Source organism: Mastomys coucha, unplaced genomic scaffold, assembly GCF_008632895.1.
Source record: "Mastomys coucha isolate ucsf_1 unplaced genomic scaffold, UCSF_Mcou_1 pScaffold22, whole genome shotgun sequence".
NCBI lineage: Eukaryota > Metazoa > Chordata > Mammalia > Rodentia > Muridae > Mastomys > Mastomys coucha.
In genome coordinates, this window is record NW_022196905.1 from 60,122,416 (window position 1) to 60,140,007 (window position 17,592).

General features: G+C 43.9%; 1 protein-coding gene across 12 annotated transcripts in view; it reads left to right on the forward strand.

The window, feature by feature from the left end:
* The window catches only part of Limch1 (LIM and calponin homology domains 1), a 308,356-nt gene that overhangs the window by 173,407 nt on the left and 117,357 nt on the right, over positions 1 to 17,592 (forward strand). The window contains exon 1 of one of the 12 annotated variants that reach the window (XM_031342514.1): positions 6,924 to 6,965. The exons of the other annotated variants lie outside the window; for them this stretch is intronic. The gene's annotated coding sequence lies outside the window, so the exon portion shown is untranslated. Of the gene's footprint in view, positions 1 to 6,923; positions 6,966 to 17,592 lie in introns of those variants that run through there. 12 annotated transcript variants of the gene reach the window in all.

Consider the following 17,592-nt stretch of genomic DNA (forward strand, 5'->3'; position numbering starts at 1 on the left):
GCCCCCACTGAAGGTTCTAGAACCAGTTGTTGTAACAGTCTCTCTTGAATCTAGCCACTGGTGGCCATCTTTAAGATGCTAAGCATCTTTCAGTTTTTTAAAATTTACCAAGATATATAAAATTTATATATCTTATGCTGTTGTTGTAATTAATGTATGGTGATGTAAAAACAAAATGCATACTGTTCCTGCTTCCAAGTGCTCAGTGGGAGCAACTTCAGAGCAAGGCAGGGGTAGTTCCATGCCAGTGGCTAGTTTCCAAGCTCAAAATCAGTGAAACCTAGGACTCCAATCCCTATAAAACCAAGGGTCTTTTCTTCAGAACCACTAAACCACAACCAACCCTAAGGAAAAAAGAACTAGTTTTTGGTTTTTGATTTTTTAACATGGATAAGATTTCCCACCATCTCTGTTTCCTTTATTTTATGATTGCCCTTGGACTATGTAATGACTGGCAGGTCTCAAGAACAAGTATCAATTGCTCATATATGGGAGACAGACAGACCAAGCTTCAAGTGTCTCTCCTGCTGATGAACTTCCCAGGCCTGCCCTTCAATTATTCAGTTGTTCCATTAACAGCCATGCAACATCAGTCCTGGACACTCACCACTATGCCGAGATCCATTTTTCTGACATGTGCACCTAGACCACCTCTTTTCTAGATATGGTCTCATGAGTTGATTTTCCTAAATGCTAGAAAACCATTTTTTCTTATGCTCTGGATATATGATTTTTCTTTAATTTTTCTTTTAGATTTACTTGTCTCATATGTATGAATGTTTTCCTCATATTCATGTCTGTATACCACATGTGTGCCTGATGCCTGAAGAAGTCAGAAAAAGGTATCAAATCCCCCAAAACTAGAGATCTGGGCGGTTGTGAGCCGCCATGCGGGGACTGAGAGTTTGAACTCTGGTCCTCTGCAAGAACAAGTGTTTTAACACTGAACCATTTCTCCAGACCCTATATTGTTTATTCGTTATTGTTAATTCGGGCTGAGATGGCATTAGCTCATTTAATCTTTGAATTACACATCTGGGCCTCTATCTCATGTCAAGCTAAAAATAAAAATGAAAGCAAAATGTGTGTATGTGTGTGTGTTGTGTTTGATTTTCATCCATTCCTTTCATCATCTGTCTTCATTGTCTCACCCTTCAAGCATTTCCATTGGATTTTGTAAAGGATTTTTGAAATATACATTGACTTAACTAATTAATCCATTCATTCATTCATTCAGAAGATGTTTATCATGTACCTATAAGAACCAAATACTACACCCAGATTTAGGTATGGATGACATCCTCTCTCTTATGTCGCTCATGATAGGTTGCAGTAGACTTTAAAGGTTTGGTGTGATCAGCGTCAAGGCATTGCCAGTGTTGCTGCACCTTTCAAAATGGAGGCCTCTCTGTTCTATTTAGGAACTCCTGTGTTTAATTAAAATTCTAGTCATTGCCCTTTGATTGATAGTTAGGGGTCTGGTGAGATGCTCACACAGCTGCGTGAACAAGGCGAGCACAGTCAGCGAATGCGGAAACTGTTCACAAATTAAAAAAGCAGCCTTCTGGTGAATGTTATGAACTTGATCAACATCGCAGATCCGTTCATCTAGCAGGTTCCCTTCCACTTCCATGGAGTGTTCAAACATTTCCTCCATGCTGCCTAATGGGCATAAGCTGTGGAACATTTCAGATGTGAGAGTGTGTGATAAATTCTTAACTCCAGGCAACGAATGCTTTCTGTCCTTTACATTGTATGGTGTGTCCTGGGTGAGATCCAGCTGAAATTCTCCCAGTGGTTCTAGCCACGCCATTAGTGTTGCTTGGGGTGTTTCCCTTTCTCATTTGCTGATACGAGAAGATGTTGAAAATGCCTCACCCTGGCTGACCCAACATTCAAAATACAAAGTACGTTCAGTTCTTCATTTATTTTCATCAATTATCAAGAATCCACCAAGCACTAGCAATGCATCTGTTAGCATTCTGTCTAAGCTCCACCCCATAGTTACCTGGCAACAGCCAGGTAGGCCTGACCCATTATAAAAGGGGCTGCTTGCCCCCTCATCGCTCTCTTGGTCTCTTGTTTCTCTCTTGCTCTCTTGTCTTCTTGGTCTCTCTCTGTCCCCTTCCCCCTCTCTTCCCATTCCCTTCCCTCTCTCTCTCCACATGCTCACAGCCAGCCTCTACTCCTCTACTTCTTTTTATTGGTATTCTGTTTGGACTCCACCCCGACAGTTACCTGGCAACAGCCAGATATGCTCCTCCCCATGGTTACCTGGCAATGGCCAGGTAGGCTTGGCCCTATAAGGGGGTGGCTTGCCCCCTCCTCTCTCTCCCATTCCTGCTTCTCTCTCTTGCCTCTTGCCCCTTTGTTCCTCCTCTCTCCCTATCCCCTTCTCACTCCTCTCCACATGGTTATGGCCGGCCCCTACTTCTCTATTCTCTCCTTCTCTCTGCCTTTCTCTGCCTCAACTACCCATTTAACTCCCCTCCCCATGCCCTGAATTAACTATATTCTGTAACTATACCATTGTGTGGCTAGTCCTTCAGAGGGAAGAAATGCCTCAGCATGGGCCTGCTGAGGCATCCCCTCCCCCCACACCTCACTGGTGACATCTCCATAGAACATATCCCCCCTCTTTTTATTTTTTTTATAAACACAACAGCTTCAGTAGATAAAACACCTGCCTTTGAGGAGCCCACAGTTCTAATGAGTTGGAAGGTCAGGATATATGCTAGGCAATAAATTCAACAAGCAGGGGCACGCAGTGCTGGGGTAAAAGGAAGAAAGACTCACTTTCTTAAAAAATCAGGTTTGTTTAATTTGAGCAAAGATATGAGAAAAGTAAGAAGGTAACCAGATAGCTATTGAAAACTATCAACCATGTAGATATGACAACTTGGCACCAAGGACACCAGGCCCATCAAGATGGTGCCACCAGCCTCCAGATGACATTAGCGTCTAGTTTTTAAGTGCTGGAGACAAGACATTGGATACTTTGCATATATTGCTTAGGAATTGCTGGCAGATGAGTTTTATTATCCATACCCACTTATGGCTGAGGAAATGAAAACTCGGATTAAGTACCAAGAGGCAGCTGAGATGGGATTTGCATCAGACTTTGAACTCTGACACCAAAGCCCAAGCATTTCTCTCTTTGCCATGTGGCTTCTTTTGCCTTTGGAATCTTGGTAGGAATGAGACAAACTAAATCAGGATAATTGTTTAAGTGACTAGGTATAGAGCTCACTGGTAGAGCACTTGCATTAGGCCCTGAGTTTCCTCCCCAAGATAAAAAGGATTTGATGTGGGTGGGTGAGTCCTGAAAGACAGAGTATGACATTGATAATAGTCTACAAAATCCTCCCCAGGATCAACTTTTCCCAGGAAATCTCACCCAACAAGGCAAAAAGCATTTAGAGTGTGGCTTCCAAAGAGGCCATCCATATCCTTTGAACATGAATTTATCCTGTCCATTTTTATTATTAATGACTATTATTGGGATAGATTTCTAATTCCTTTAGGGATCCAGGCAGTCTTTAGCATTGAATAGTGATGGCTTGAAAAGCTCAGGCCACAGAGCTTCCTTCTCTTCCACTTTGCAAACCCAGCCACAGAGTGGCCTGTTGCAGAATAGTCACATTTCCCTATAGTAATGTGTGACTATGGAGCCCCTCATACTCGGTGCTTAGAAACTTGGTGTCAGTAAGTCATCGTGAGCCGACAATGTTGTGAAAGTTAAGAGAAGTGTAAAATTGTGTTTCGAGACCTATAAAAGGGGATCATACAAGGGAGCTCTGTATATTAGTCAGTGTAGGTAGTACATTAATAAAAACACAGCCATACTCAACCACATGCTGAGAATTTGCAAGCATTTGGGTAGGATAATTTGATAAACTGAGAGAATAAGGCAGTTTTAACTAATGCCTTTTCTTTCAATAAATAACCCTAAATCAAGCACGGGCACATAAATGGGTTTGTTTTGTTAAAATTTATACCTCCTGTGTGTGTGAGATCTAGGAGCAGAACCAAATTGGTTTTAAGGGGTGGGATCATAGATCAGCAGCAGCATGCCTGCCTAGTATGTTAGGTCAAGCACGCCTCCAAACACTGAGATCTTAAGACACCATTAGAAATATAGAATGATGAAAAACTTTGATTTCCCAGAATTCTCTCCACACACTACAGAGTTGAAAGGGATTCTTCGGTGAGGGAAATAGGGTCCCAAATGTAAACTCCTAAGGGAGTCTATTCAGTAAGGATCTTATGTTCAGGCCTCATTTGTGAGGCTCATTAATAAAAGCTTGAGAGCCATCCTGGTACCAATACAAACGCTTAACTTCCCTGAAGGGTGGCCTGGCCCATGTGTGGCCCTGCACTGGCCTAGTGGGGCTGGAGCTTCTGGGCAGCTCAGGGATGCCTCCTAGGGTCTGGCATCAGTTTCCTGAAAGCTTCAGGCAGAGCTGCTACATACACATCAGACCAAATGGACATCACCAGCAAGCACCCCTTGCCTTTAGGAAACCTTTTCACACGTTGGTGACAACCTGCAGGCCACTTTATTCTTTTCTAAAAGAGTCTTTTTAAAAAAACCAACAAACCAACCAGTAATTCCTTTGTACAACTTCAAAGCTTGTCTCTTTGGGGCTGTAAAGGCAGGCCTAAGAAGCACTGGCCTTAGATCTTGAAGGCATTCCCTGAAAGCAGGCATGGGATCCATTGAACCCATTGGCTAAGAACGTGGCCTGGAAAGTGATGGGGTTCCTCTCAGCTAGGAGTTTATTGGTTCCTTCCCCAGTAGGCTATAATCCATATTCTTTCCAATGGCCTGCCTGGCCTTATTCCTGTCCCTTTATCCCAGTCTCCCCACCTCCCAGGGTCATTCCTTTACATCCCTTCCCTCTTCAGAGATTGAGACAAGCCTGACTTGACTGACCACCCTCAGGGTGACCTAGCTCATGTCACCTCTCTGAAGTCCCCTTTGGGTGGGCTCCCATCTCCCGGTACAGCTCCCTACTGTACAGTTAGTCACATCCTACTGAAAGATGTGTCTGAGATTTTCCTCTTGAGACAGTAAACTCTATGCAAGTTAGAAACCGTTGTCCATCTGTTCCCTCAGTATGCTGCAGCTTGATTCTAGCTCATGGGTGATGGAGTTACTGTAATGCTAAGAGGAGGCTTCCTGTTGTATGTCAGAGCTGCTCTTGTTAAAATGTGTGGACTTTACATTTAAATGCTCAGTTCTATAAACACACCGGCACCCTCTGATAATGGGTATTTAACTAGCTTTATGAACCAGATAGAGTTTTGTGTTATGTTATGCAAGAGGGCCTCATCTGTGTGGCTTTTATCTTGTTTGTTAGACTAGTTTTGAAGGATGGAGAGGGTTGGGAGAGTGGGTAGAGGAGGCAGACTTCATTATTTGCTTTTTAAGAGAATTCTTTAACAGTTGCAGACTGTAATAATATGCCCATGCTCCCGTTACTAATAGAGCATGCTAAGCATGAATTGGAAGTCTAGCTTCCAGTGACCCTTGTCGGCTCTCTACAGCCTTCTTCATTTTTCTTCAGACATTCTTGCAGCTTGTGCCCTGTCTCCAGTACACCTGTAGGAAGAAGGCTCCTACCCTCTGGATCTTGATCTGCCCTTCTTCTAGAATGCCCTTGGGGAAGGCCCCCACTGAAGCCTGTCATTGTCACAGGTGCTGGCCCTCCCCTCAACATCATCTCCTTCCTGTCGGTCTACAAAACTCATTAGCTCTGTTCTTCCGCTTTCCCCTTTCCCGAGCCTGTCTGCATCTCTCCAGTTCCTCCCTCTCCATAGTTCTCTCTGAGGTACACTTGTGACTCTCTAGTAGGCGCGTCACAGCTCTTCATTATCTCCAGTCATGGTAACCCTATCTACTTACCATCCTTCCCAGACCTTAAACCTATACCCTGAGGCAAAAAGATACATTGCTGCCTCCTACAGGAGGGCTATATTGCTCAATCCCTATGTGGCATTACCTTCCCTCTGTATGGTCCCCCTGTGTGGCTCTCAGCCCATCCACCTCATCAGGATTCTTCATTTTCTTAAGGACTTATTTTCCTTTAAAGGCCACCCTTCCTTCTCAGCCATCAAGCTGGGACTATTCCCAATACTCAGCCTTCCAGGGGGTCCCTGCACAGGCCTGTAAATTCTCCCTGAGCCCTCCCCATCACAGACACCTTTTCCTACTGACTGTGTCTGAGTTCCTACAACACATGAGGATTATGCCACTCCACTGGAGAGTTTTCAAGGCCACACAAGACTGACCAAAGTAAAGGCACAAGAAAAATCTGAGCCCCATTCCTGGTCAAACAGGCTCTGGAGGTAAATGCACATATGTGAAGACCCCAGTCTACTCCTTTCTCAAACGGAGTTACCTCTCCCAACACTCCATTCTCATGCACCCCCCTTTCTGTTACCATTCTTAGATTTGGGCACAAATCAATTATGACTCCCTTTCTGTCCCAGGAGTTCAGACCCATGAGCAGATCCAAGACATGACGTACATCTATAGAAGGTGCCAGACTCTTCCTGGCCCTGTATTGTTTGATCAAACCTCTCTGGGAAAGGACTGGAAACAGTGCTGTTCCAACATACCACAAAGCTCTTTGTGGGGAGTTATCTCTTTCTAGTTCTTTCAACAGGTAGGGAATGTTATATTTTAAATGTAGTCTTCCTTCGTGTGCTGTGTTTTTTATTTTTTCTCAGAACTGCATGGAATTCTCTATAGGTAGAAAAATCTAGTTCTGTACCACTGATTGCTTTGTAAATCTTGGTGAGTCAGGGCTTGTTCATAAACAGCAAGGACATTCAGGTTCTTTGAGGCTGGCGGTACATGAGTGGAATGTAAAAGAGCTCATTAGAATGTATAGTCATGGCACTCGTGGGGATGGTTTGGAGGAAAAGGCTGTAAATCCGTCTGGGGCTTCAAGTCTTGTGTGAGTATTTCAAGGGGAAATATGTGCTTACCATTGCTATATGAAAATTAGTTTATATGATTTCTTTAAATACCTCTTGATCTTAAGTTCCTTCTCCTGGGCACAAAAAGAAGAGAAAAAGGGAGAAAAAGGAAAATGAGAGTCAGAGAGAGAGAGAGAGAGAGAGAGAGAGAGAGAGAGAGAGAGAGAGAGAGAGAGAGAGAGAGAGAGAGACGGGGGAAGGAGGAGAGGGATGTACTATAAATTTCCTACAATGGTGGATTCCAAGTGTCTACCAAGAATTTAATCAACAAGAGACTTAGGGAGAGAAGCTGGGGAAATTACCCACCACTCCTATACTTTAAGCCTCGTAATTACACTGTGAAGAAATTGAGGGATGTCACAAGAGCACGCACTTCGGTAAGCATTTTCCCGAAATGGCATTTGAGAACCCACAGACATCTCCCCAGGGGCCTTGAAGACCCCGTCCTGTCTGGAGAGGACTCTGGCAGTCCCCTGCTCCCAGCGACCTCGCCCTCCTCACAGACATCGGGGTTGCTGTGTGGCTTAAGGTTTGCCTTTACTTTTCCTTCTGCTCTGTGACTTCTGAGCTACTTTCAAAAGTAGCCAAAGCGGCATGAAGTCACAGGCAGAGTCTTGGGGCTCTAAAAACCACTCCTTAACTTTGCATGTGGTGGGCTTCCTCACGTTCCAGTCCAGACTTCCTGTAAACTTCCTGTAAAACTACCTCATCTTGCCACCAGTTAAGGGACTGGATAAGAAATGTTGTTTTCTCCTTTTCAAAGTGATAATAAGCCAGAGACTTTCTAAGTGGTATGTTTGACTCTCCCTTGTCTCTGGTAGCAGTTAAACAAGGCTAAATGTGTCCATTAATCAAGTTTCTATCTGGAAGTGAAAGGAAAGAGGAACTGTCTGGGAGCCTGGTGTTAGCATAACAATTCTGGTGAAATGCTAAAATAGAGAGGCGGTAATGTTGCTCTATCAAAAATTAGCATGGATCCCACCAGCCTGCCCCAAAAGTATAGTCTACATTCTCAGCCAAGGGTGCTGGTCAGTAGCAAACAGCAAAATTCCACATTGTTACCTCCTATGATCTGGGGTAAGGCACAGTCACTTTGGCTATAGTTATTGGTGAAGAAATGGTGAGTTTGGAAAGTGTGTCCAAAGCCTGGGAGTAAGTGTGAGTTGCTGTATCTGATTCTGCGGGGCAGATGTGTGATTCCCTGCTACCTTATTTGGGCAGATAGCAGGGAATGAGGCCCTGGGAGAGTTGCCCGTTCTGTTCTGCACTATCGATATCAGAACTGTTTTTAGAAGGATCTCTGAAATGGAATGAGTTGTGTCATCATGTTGGGTAGGGGGGTTATAAAAAGGACTTAGTTTCTCCATTACAGCATTTCTAAGTGTATTGGTTTTTTTTCCATGTGTGTTATACACATGAGTATACATTCATGTCCAGGTGTGCAGACCCATGCATGCACCTATGGCAACCAGAGAATCTTCCTCCACTCTTCTTCACCTGATTTAGTTATTCTCTATTCTTAAACTTGAATGTGTGTGGGTGTGCATATGTACACGAGAGTGCACACAGATGAGTGTTCACACGTATGTGGGAGCTGAAGGTTGACATGAGATGTTGCTCCATGATCACTGTTGTTATTCTGTCTGGACTCCATCCCCACAGTTAACTGGCAACAGCCAGGTAGGCCTGGCCCACTATAAAAGGGGCTGCTTGCCCCCTCCTCTCTCTTTTGCCTCTTGCTCTCTTGCTCCCCATCTCTCCCCATCCCCTTCCACCCTGCCATCCCCATTCAACATGATCATGGCCGGCCTCTACTTCTCTTCTCTTCTCTTCTCTTCTCTTCTCTTCTCTTCTCTTCTCTTCTCTTCTCTTCTCTTCTCTTCTCTTCTCTTCTCTTCTCTTCTCTTCTCTTCTCTTCTCTTCTCTTCTCTTCTCTTCTCTTTTCTCCTCTCTTCTCTTCTCTTCTCTTTTCTCCTCTCCCCTCCCCTCTCCTTCCCTCCCCTCCCCTCCCCTCCCCTCTCCTTCCTTCCTCTCCTCTCCTCTCTTCTCCTCTCCTCTCCTCTCCTTTCCTCTCTTCTTCTTCTTCTTCTTCGTCATCTTCTTCTTCTTCTTCTTCTTCTTCTTCTTCTTCTTCTTCTTCTTCTTCTTCTTCTTCTTCTTCTTCTCCTTCTCCTTCTCCTTTTCCTTCTCCTTCTCCGTCTCCCTCTCTCTCTCTCTCTCTCTCTCTCTCTCTCTCTTTCTCTCTCTCTTTTTCTCTACTACCCTCTTAACTCCCCTCCTCATGCCCTGAATAAACTCTATTCTATACAATACTGTATAGCTAGTCCCTCGGGGGAAGGGATGCCTTGACATGGGTCCACTCCACTGGAGACACTCCCTTCCCCCATACCTCATCACACCCCCACAGAACATATCTTAATATCCCTTTATCTTTTTATAATCACAACAATCATTGTCTACTTTTATCTTGTTTTATGATAAAGATTAGTTTTTATTTTTTAAAGTGTGTATGTGTATATGAGAGAGAGAGACAGAGAGAGTGAGAGTTCATCTCTCTTTTATTTTGTGAGACAGGGTCTCTCAATGAATCTGGAGCTCACTGACTGGCCTGTGAACCCTTGGGGTCTGCCCATCTTAACCATAAGCACTGGGGTCTGAGGTTTTCTATAGGTTCTGAGAATAAGAAGTCAAGTCATTGTGATTGAGCTGTAATCTCCTTACGCACTGAACTGTTTTCCCTTAAAACCTAACTAGATTAAACTGAGCTATACTGATCTTAACAAGGATAGATTGTTACATAAACTTCAACTTCTGTGCTTTCATGCAGAAGACTCATGTACTGTTACTAGGATTGGGTCAAACTATTACTGTGTAGTTCTTAGTAATGTCACCTTCCAGCTCTGTGACAGTGTTAGGTCACAGAAGCTTTATGATCTTTACTGTCCTTGATCTGCAAAGCCTAGTGGCAATACAGTCAAGGAACTATTGCATGGAGAAGATGTGACATATACCAAGTGGCTCGCACTATATGGGCACACAATAGGCACTCAGAAAACATCACCTAATATCATCATTGTTGTCCTGTGTGTCCTATCTATGCACAATATTCCTTTCCAAGATATATGGAATTATGCAATCAAATCTTTACAGCTAGCTTTTTTAAAAATAAGATTTATTTATTTTATGTGAGTACACTGTAGCTGTCTTCAGACACACCAGAAGAGGGCATCAGTTCCCATTACAGATGGTTGTGAACCACCATGTGGTTGCTGGGAATTGAACTCAGGACCTCTGGAAGAGCAGTCAACTCTTAACTGCTGAGCCATCTCTCCAGCCCTGTAGCTAGCTTACAAAGTGAAGGGAGCTTCCCTCAAATTTAAACAGTTGATACATTTTAATATTTTTCTTATGCCAAACAGCAGAATTAAATTAATTATACTGAAAGACACCAGAAAGATAGCAAATTTCTTTCTTCCATTGATTTTAGTCTGAATGGTTTTTTAAAAAATATTTTCAAGTGTGTGCTGCATATAGGTGTGCATATTTACATATGTGGAGGCATGAGTACATGGGTGTGCATGAACATTGGTATATGTGCATTGTGGGGACCTGAGATTGGGGTTGGGAGTCATTTTCCTTCACTCTTCTGCTGATTCAATGAGGCAGGTCTCTTAATCAAACCCAGAGGGCCCCGATATGGTCTTTCGAGGCAGCTTGCTCAGGAGAGCTGCTATCTGTGTCTTCTGAGGCTAGAATCATAGTCAGACCATCACAACCACCTGACATTTACATGGGTTCCAGAGACCTGAACCTCGTGCTTTTCTAGTAAGCCTTGAACCGCTGAGCCATCTCCCCAGTCCATAATCTGTTTAGTTTACTGAGGAATTTTGGGAAATTTCTAGGCAGCCCAGCATACAGATGGCTTGAACAAAGCAACTGTGCTTTCGAGAGCAACATCCCCCTTCCTGGCTGTATTGGTGAGCTTTTCTCTTGCTGTGATAAGACACTGACTAAAACCAACTTGCAGAGGAAAGGGGTTATTTGGCTTACGGGTTACAATCCATCACTGAGGGAAGCCTAGGCAGGGACTCAGCGCAGGGAGCTGGAGTCAGGAATGGAAGCAGAGGCCATTGAGGGATGCTGCTTACTGGCTAGCTTCCCCTAGCTTGCTCAGCTACCTTTCCTACACAACTGGGGCTCACTTCCCAAGCATGGTACCACCCACATTGGGAGGAGCCTTCTAACACATATTAGCATTTGAGAAAATGCTCACTGACATTCCCCAAGATTGTCCACCAGGATTCCACCAGGCCAATCTGATGGTAGCAATTCCTAAATATAGGTTCCCTCCTCCCAGGTATGTCTAGATGCTTCGGGTAGACAAGAAGTAAAGTAACTACCGTGACCCCTTGCACAGCGATCTAACACTGTTTGTTGATTCCATGAAGAGCAATGTGCCTACTTCCCTCCCTGCACAGGAGCTATGCCCAGGAGCGACAAAAGATTTAGTCTGGCTCATGGTTTCAGTTCAGAGTTAGCTGGAACTATTGTTTTAGGTATAAGGTAAGGGAGAAAACCATGGTGGTGGGAAAGTCCACTGTTCACCTCATGCCACCAAGAAGTAAGGGCCTGGGGGCCAAGTCACCCTTCAGTGGCACACGCCCAGCCATCTGCTTCTTCCAACCAGGATCTCCCTCCTGGTTTTCATTGTCTGGTATCATTAAATAATGAGCACATGAACAAGATAGTCCACTCATTGGGCCAGAGGCTTCCTGATCCAGCTACCTCTTTGTGATATGATCCACCACCTGAAGATCAAGCACTCCCACACATAAGGCTTTTGGGAGATAATCTATCTCCAAGCCATAACACTGCATAAACATTTTGTGTTCAAGAATACTACTGTGAAAGATACAGGTACTGGGGTTGGTAACGTGGGAACACTTTTCAAGAAGTATTTACTGAGTGCATGAAAGGGTTAAGATCTGACCTTGGTTCTGTGAGGGAATAAAATGGGAAGGACCACATCCCATTTGTCCTCTGTGAAAGCAATACATTTCTGCTCCCGAAACTTCACAGTGGCTTCTACAGAGCTGGCCCAACGGATGCTAAGCTCCCACCACCAGGCATTGAGTCTTTAGGAAATTTGATTTACTTAAAGGATAAATTAAAGAAAAAAAATAGGTGTAAGGGATACAAGTAGGGCATGTCTGCATGTTCAACCTTGACTCTGCTGTGAGTGACACGTGTTCAAGCTGCATCGACAGTGGCTAAGAACCCATGTGATCTTGCACTGACTTTTATTTACACCTGTCCCCATTCTTTCCTCAGCAAAGACCAACCAGAGGAGTCAGACTTTCCTGGCTTCTGACTTTCTATCATGGGCTAACCTCCTAGGAAAGCAGGTTAGAAGTGGTTCACCTCACAGAAAGGATATTCCTATCTCTGGCTGTTTCCATGTCCGTTTTCCCTGTTCCAAATAGAATTTCTCCAGTGTCATAGTGAAATCACTGTTCAGCTTTTTTTGTTTTGTGATAAGGTCTTGCTCTATAGCCTTGATTTGCCTGGAACTCACAATGTTGACCAGGCTGGCTTTGAACTTACAGAGATCTACCTGCCTCTGTGTTGCTAGTGCTGAAAGTGCTACCATACCTAGCCCAATCAGCTTTTTTAAGGAAGAAAGTTCTCTTAAAGGAACTGCAAGGTGTTTTATAAGGTCCGTGTACCTGTTATGGCTAACATGTTTAGCATGGTGAGCCCCTCCATCTTCAAGTGCTAAGCGTAGTGATCCAAGTCCCAGATGGGATGAAAGGAGAAGCAGGCACGGCTATGAGTCTCTGCACTGGCTTGTCATTGCACTGGCTGGGGACACTGAGCCCCTTCCTCATGGCTGCAGCTGGACAGCTCCCATTGTGTGGTCTCAACCACTGACATCTTTAGATTCCATCCAGTGTTGCTCCTTCTAGCTTCAATTGCTCTTCTAGGCACCCTGACTCTCCCACCAAAGCAATTTGTAAAATCCCTCTCCTTGCTCAGACTCATTTGCCCTTCATCCAAGTTCAGCACCACTGAGTACCCTAACAATCCAAAAGTGGATGGATATGCACAAGGAGGCGGTGTAGAGAACACCATGTTAAGGGTAAGCCAAGCAGTGTTTGGATCTTGTCCTACCTACTCACTGTGTGTGCATTCTAAAGTAACCAACCTCACACAGGGCTGGAGAGAAGCTCAGAGGCTAAGAGCAGTTGCTGTTCTCCTAGAGGACTCGGGTTTGATTCCCAGTATCTACAGACACCTGGATTCTAGTTCCAGGGGATCCAGTGCTCTCCCCTGACTTCATATCTAGCCCTAGGACCTCATGGTACACGTTGGTGAGTACATGTCTGTAGGCAGGCTAAACAGCCATACACATAATTTTTTTTTAATTAAAGAAAAAAATAAAGTAACTTAACTTTCCTATGCATTGATTTCTTTCCATATTATGATGTTCATAAGGTAATATTAAATGAATGTATTTTAAGATTAATAGATCAAAAGAGCAACGGCACACATATTTTGGGTGGTCTCTGTTACTGTTAGTTCTATTAATGGGATGACTTACCTACCTTCCTGCATAACATCTGCAGCCCTGCAGCTCTAACATTTACTGAATGGGCCATCAAATGATGTTTCAGGAACAAATGGTCAAAGGTCCAGTATTGACACCAAAAGCACAATGGATTGATAAGCTCACCACAAAGGAAACTTACCAATCACTTACTTACCTATCACAATAGGTACTATAACTTGAAGGTAGCTTTAATCCCTCACCCTGGAAAGGGTGAGCTTGTTAGTGTGTACGCATGTGCGTGCGTGTGTGCATGTGTGCATGTGTGTGTGTAGACATACTCGTGTTCCAGTGGGCTTGGCACTGGTTATCTGTCTCAATTACTCTACTATATACACTGAAGCAGGGTTTCTAACTGGGACACAGATCTCTCTGATTCAGTTAATCTCTTACTCTACTCAGGCCAGCTGCTCTAAGGATCCTCTATCTCTGCCTCCTTAACACTGGGATAATGTAGATGAGCTGCCACAGCCACACAGCATTTACATGGAAGGTGGGAATCCAAAGGGCTATCTTCATACTTGCATGGCAAAGCTTTACCCATTGAGCCATCTCCCTGCCCGCCCTGCCCCATACACCAGTATCACAACCCAAGGATTGTGGCTGTCACTTGTGATGGGGTGTCGTGGATCTGATCCATATAAGCAGAGTGAGTGTTCATGACATTATGGTGACATAATGTTTTACTTATTTAGGATCTAAATTTCCTCCAACACCCATGCTAGAAAAGCACTCTAAAATAGATTATTTCTTCTGGCGTTCCTTCAGAGAGCGTGAATAAGAAAAATATGATGTTAAAAATGGGCCAACATGTTGATGGAATGTCTGTGAATGTCGTTGGGTATAAGCAAATGTAAGTTGTCTTCTTTGTCATAAAATACAGCGGGGCTACAAGCCTGGATACTGGCAATCCCTGCAGATAGTAAGCAAGAAAGGTTGCTTAACTTTGAAACTGAGTGCAAGCAATCGTGTGGATTTATTTCTGGGTCTTTCAGCTGGTTAGTTAGCCACCGCCCAGCTCAGGTGAGGAGCAGGTTAGGTGCCTATCTTTACTCCTTGGAGAACATTTCTATTCTTTTTTGGTCTGTTTGTTTCCAATGTTTCTTTCTGCTGGCCTCCCAACTGTGGGGCAACGAAAGTAACCATAGAATGTCAGGGAGAAAGATTCCACAAACTGAGTTTTTGCCTCTTAAGGCTGTAGAAATTACCAAGGAAGGGAAGTTGAGAATCGACTGAATAAATACCCTGAACCCAAGCCAGCGTTGATGTTGAAGAACTGGTCCATTTCTCCTGATGTCTGATACCTGTATTGGGAGGTGAAGGAGTTAGAGTTAGTTAAGGGATCAAAAAGAGCTTTCTGTGCACCCTTAGATTTATAGTAGTCCTCATGCGTGTGAGACACCCCTACTTAGCTTCATTTTCTTAGTGAAGCCATGGCTTTGGTCTGCTGCAAACGTGCTTGCTACTGATTCACTCTGGACTAAGCTAGTCTACTCTCCAAGCCCCAGAAAGAATCTCCTGTAAAACATATTATGTTTAGGAAAAGAGAAAACCTAGCTCTTGTCAGAAGCTGAGGAAGGGGCTCAACAGAGCATGCCTGATTTCTTCCTCAGAACACAACACTGATAACTCAGGAGCAAGGTGGCAGAAAAAAATACCTGGCGACCTTATTCTAAGGGAGTTCCTTCTCCTTGGAAGTAGGACTAGAGATTGGGAAGGCCTGCCCTGGACAACGTATTATAACATGCAATTGAAACCTGTGATAAAAAACAAATCTGAAAACCAAACAACCAGTCTCTGGCTATCACCACTATATCTTGCTATGCAAATGACTAGAGATAAGGATCAAGACGGTTTGAGATATGATGATATGTTATCCAACTACAACCTAAACGTTAGGCAGACTCTCAAGCCTCAATGCTTTACCAGTAGAAATAACCTGCTCACTAGAGGGAGCCTGGCTCCTCAGCAGGCACATTTGTTCTACTTGGTCCTCTTTTACTTGAGGGATTTTGCACTTGAAGGGCTATATATCCTTATTTATTTTGGTTTGTGTGCTTATGCCTGGGGCCGTCAGTTTTAGAGGAGTAAATTGTGGTGTTGAACCCTATATACCAAGGGAAGCTGAGGATGTCACAGTGACCCTGCTCTGCACGTTTTGTAGCATTGAGGATGTCCAATAAGTAGCTCTGGACAAGAAGACCTCAAGAATCAATAATATTTAATAAGGAAATGTTGGTGACACAGAGGTGAATGGCACTGTCCAAGAACAGAACAGACAATGTAATTGACCATGAGGTATGACTTGGGGGAAAATGGTCATTTGAGAAATGGGGTGGATATAACTCAGTGGAAAGCTGAGAAAAGGGAGGAGAGATATACTGGGAAGTGGAACACTGTACTGTCAATAAGAAGGAAATTATCTAAAGAGGCGATATGGTTATGAGCTGTGCCGGTGGCATGTAAAGAGTTAACTATGTGACCATGTGGTCACAGTGGAGATTTTTACCACTTTTAAAAAACAGAAGGAGTAATGGAACATCGTCATCTCATATATTATATGACATAGTTTGGACCTGGACTGTTTTTTCAGTGCTATCTAAGTTTGGTTCCCAGCATCCACATCAAATGACTCAGATCTACTCATGATTGCAGGTCCAAGAAATTTGATGCTTTTTTTTTTTTTTTTTTACTTTCTTAGGTACCAGGTATACAAACACTATAAAGATATATATGTGACTTCATATTGTAAAAAAGCGTTTCCCATGTATATGTTTTTTAATTAAAATTAAAAAAAAAAAAAAGAGTTAACCACGGCAAGAGCTGGGAGGTGTCCTAGGATTAGCAAGGCATGATGGTCAACTCTTTGAACATGCACAGCACATGGTGAAAACTGAAGTCAGATCTGGATAGGATAGAGTAGGAAGGAGGAAATAGACTAAGTAGGGGCAGTTCTTAAGGGCACAAGAGATGGGGAATCATGGAGGCAGGTAACAATTTCAACGTGAGGGAGCCACATCATGCATGGAGGGGGGTATTGCTTAGGGCAAGGATGTTTTTGTTCAAAGGAAAAAGAGATGGCCATGGTTGGGAAGAAGGTGAATTTTGATGAGAAGCTGAAGAAGATGAAATCTTGGATTATAGAAATGGAAAGGCTTGTCAAGGAGGAGAGACCTGTCTCCAGAGCAGGGCAGAGAGGTTGAACACATGAAACCTGTGCTGGAGAGGTCACAGTGCCAATCATGACCATCTCAAATTTCTCCAGCACCAGCAGCCAGGATATCTGAAAATCAGCAGAGTGTATCCCACAGGAAGCATGGGGAGAGAGGTCTGCATTGGATTATTTGTTGAGGGGGATGGGAGAAGCCTAGAGTCTCAGTAAGAATTTGACTGGCTTTGGAGGCAGGGAACATAGAAGGCAGCCGCTATGAAAGGTTGGATATTTATGACCCTCAAAGACCACTTCATTAGAAGGGTTTGAGAAAGCAGGAGGGATAATGCATTTAACCATAGAGTGTGGAATGGATTTCCCAAGGCTATATTATGTCAGGTAATGACATGGTTCATAGTGGATGGCCAAAGGAGAGCCTGGCTTGATAGGAAAGGGGAAGTAGGTGACTGCTTTCTGGCTCCATGTCAAGAATGGAAACTTTCCATGCTTAAACAGTCATCTCTACCCTTATACAGCACACATACAAGTCTGAAATCCCTAGAAGACATGTTAGAACTACCTGGAATTTATAGGTGAACAGAAGTGGGCCGACATGGAAGATATCCTCATCTCTGAGGATGTCTCCCACTGCGTGAATACGAAGTGATGGTGTTCTTAGATGTGTTAGCTGGTTGTATTGTTCATGCAGAGGAAGGAGGAGCATGTGGAAGAGAGGGCTGTGGATGCTGAGTGTGTGAGAGGCAACTGGAGTTCAGCATCTCTGCTGAACTTCTCCTGAGGGTGGGAAGTGTCTGACGGCTGCATCAGCTCCACTCACAAAGTTACT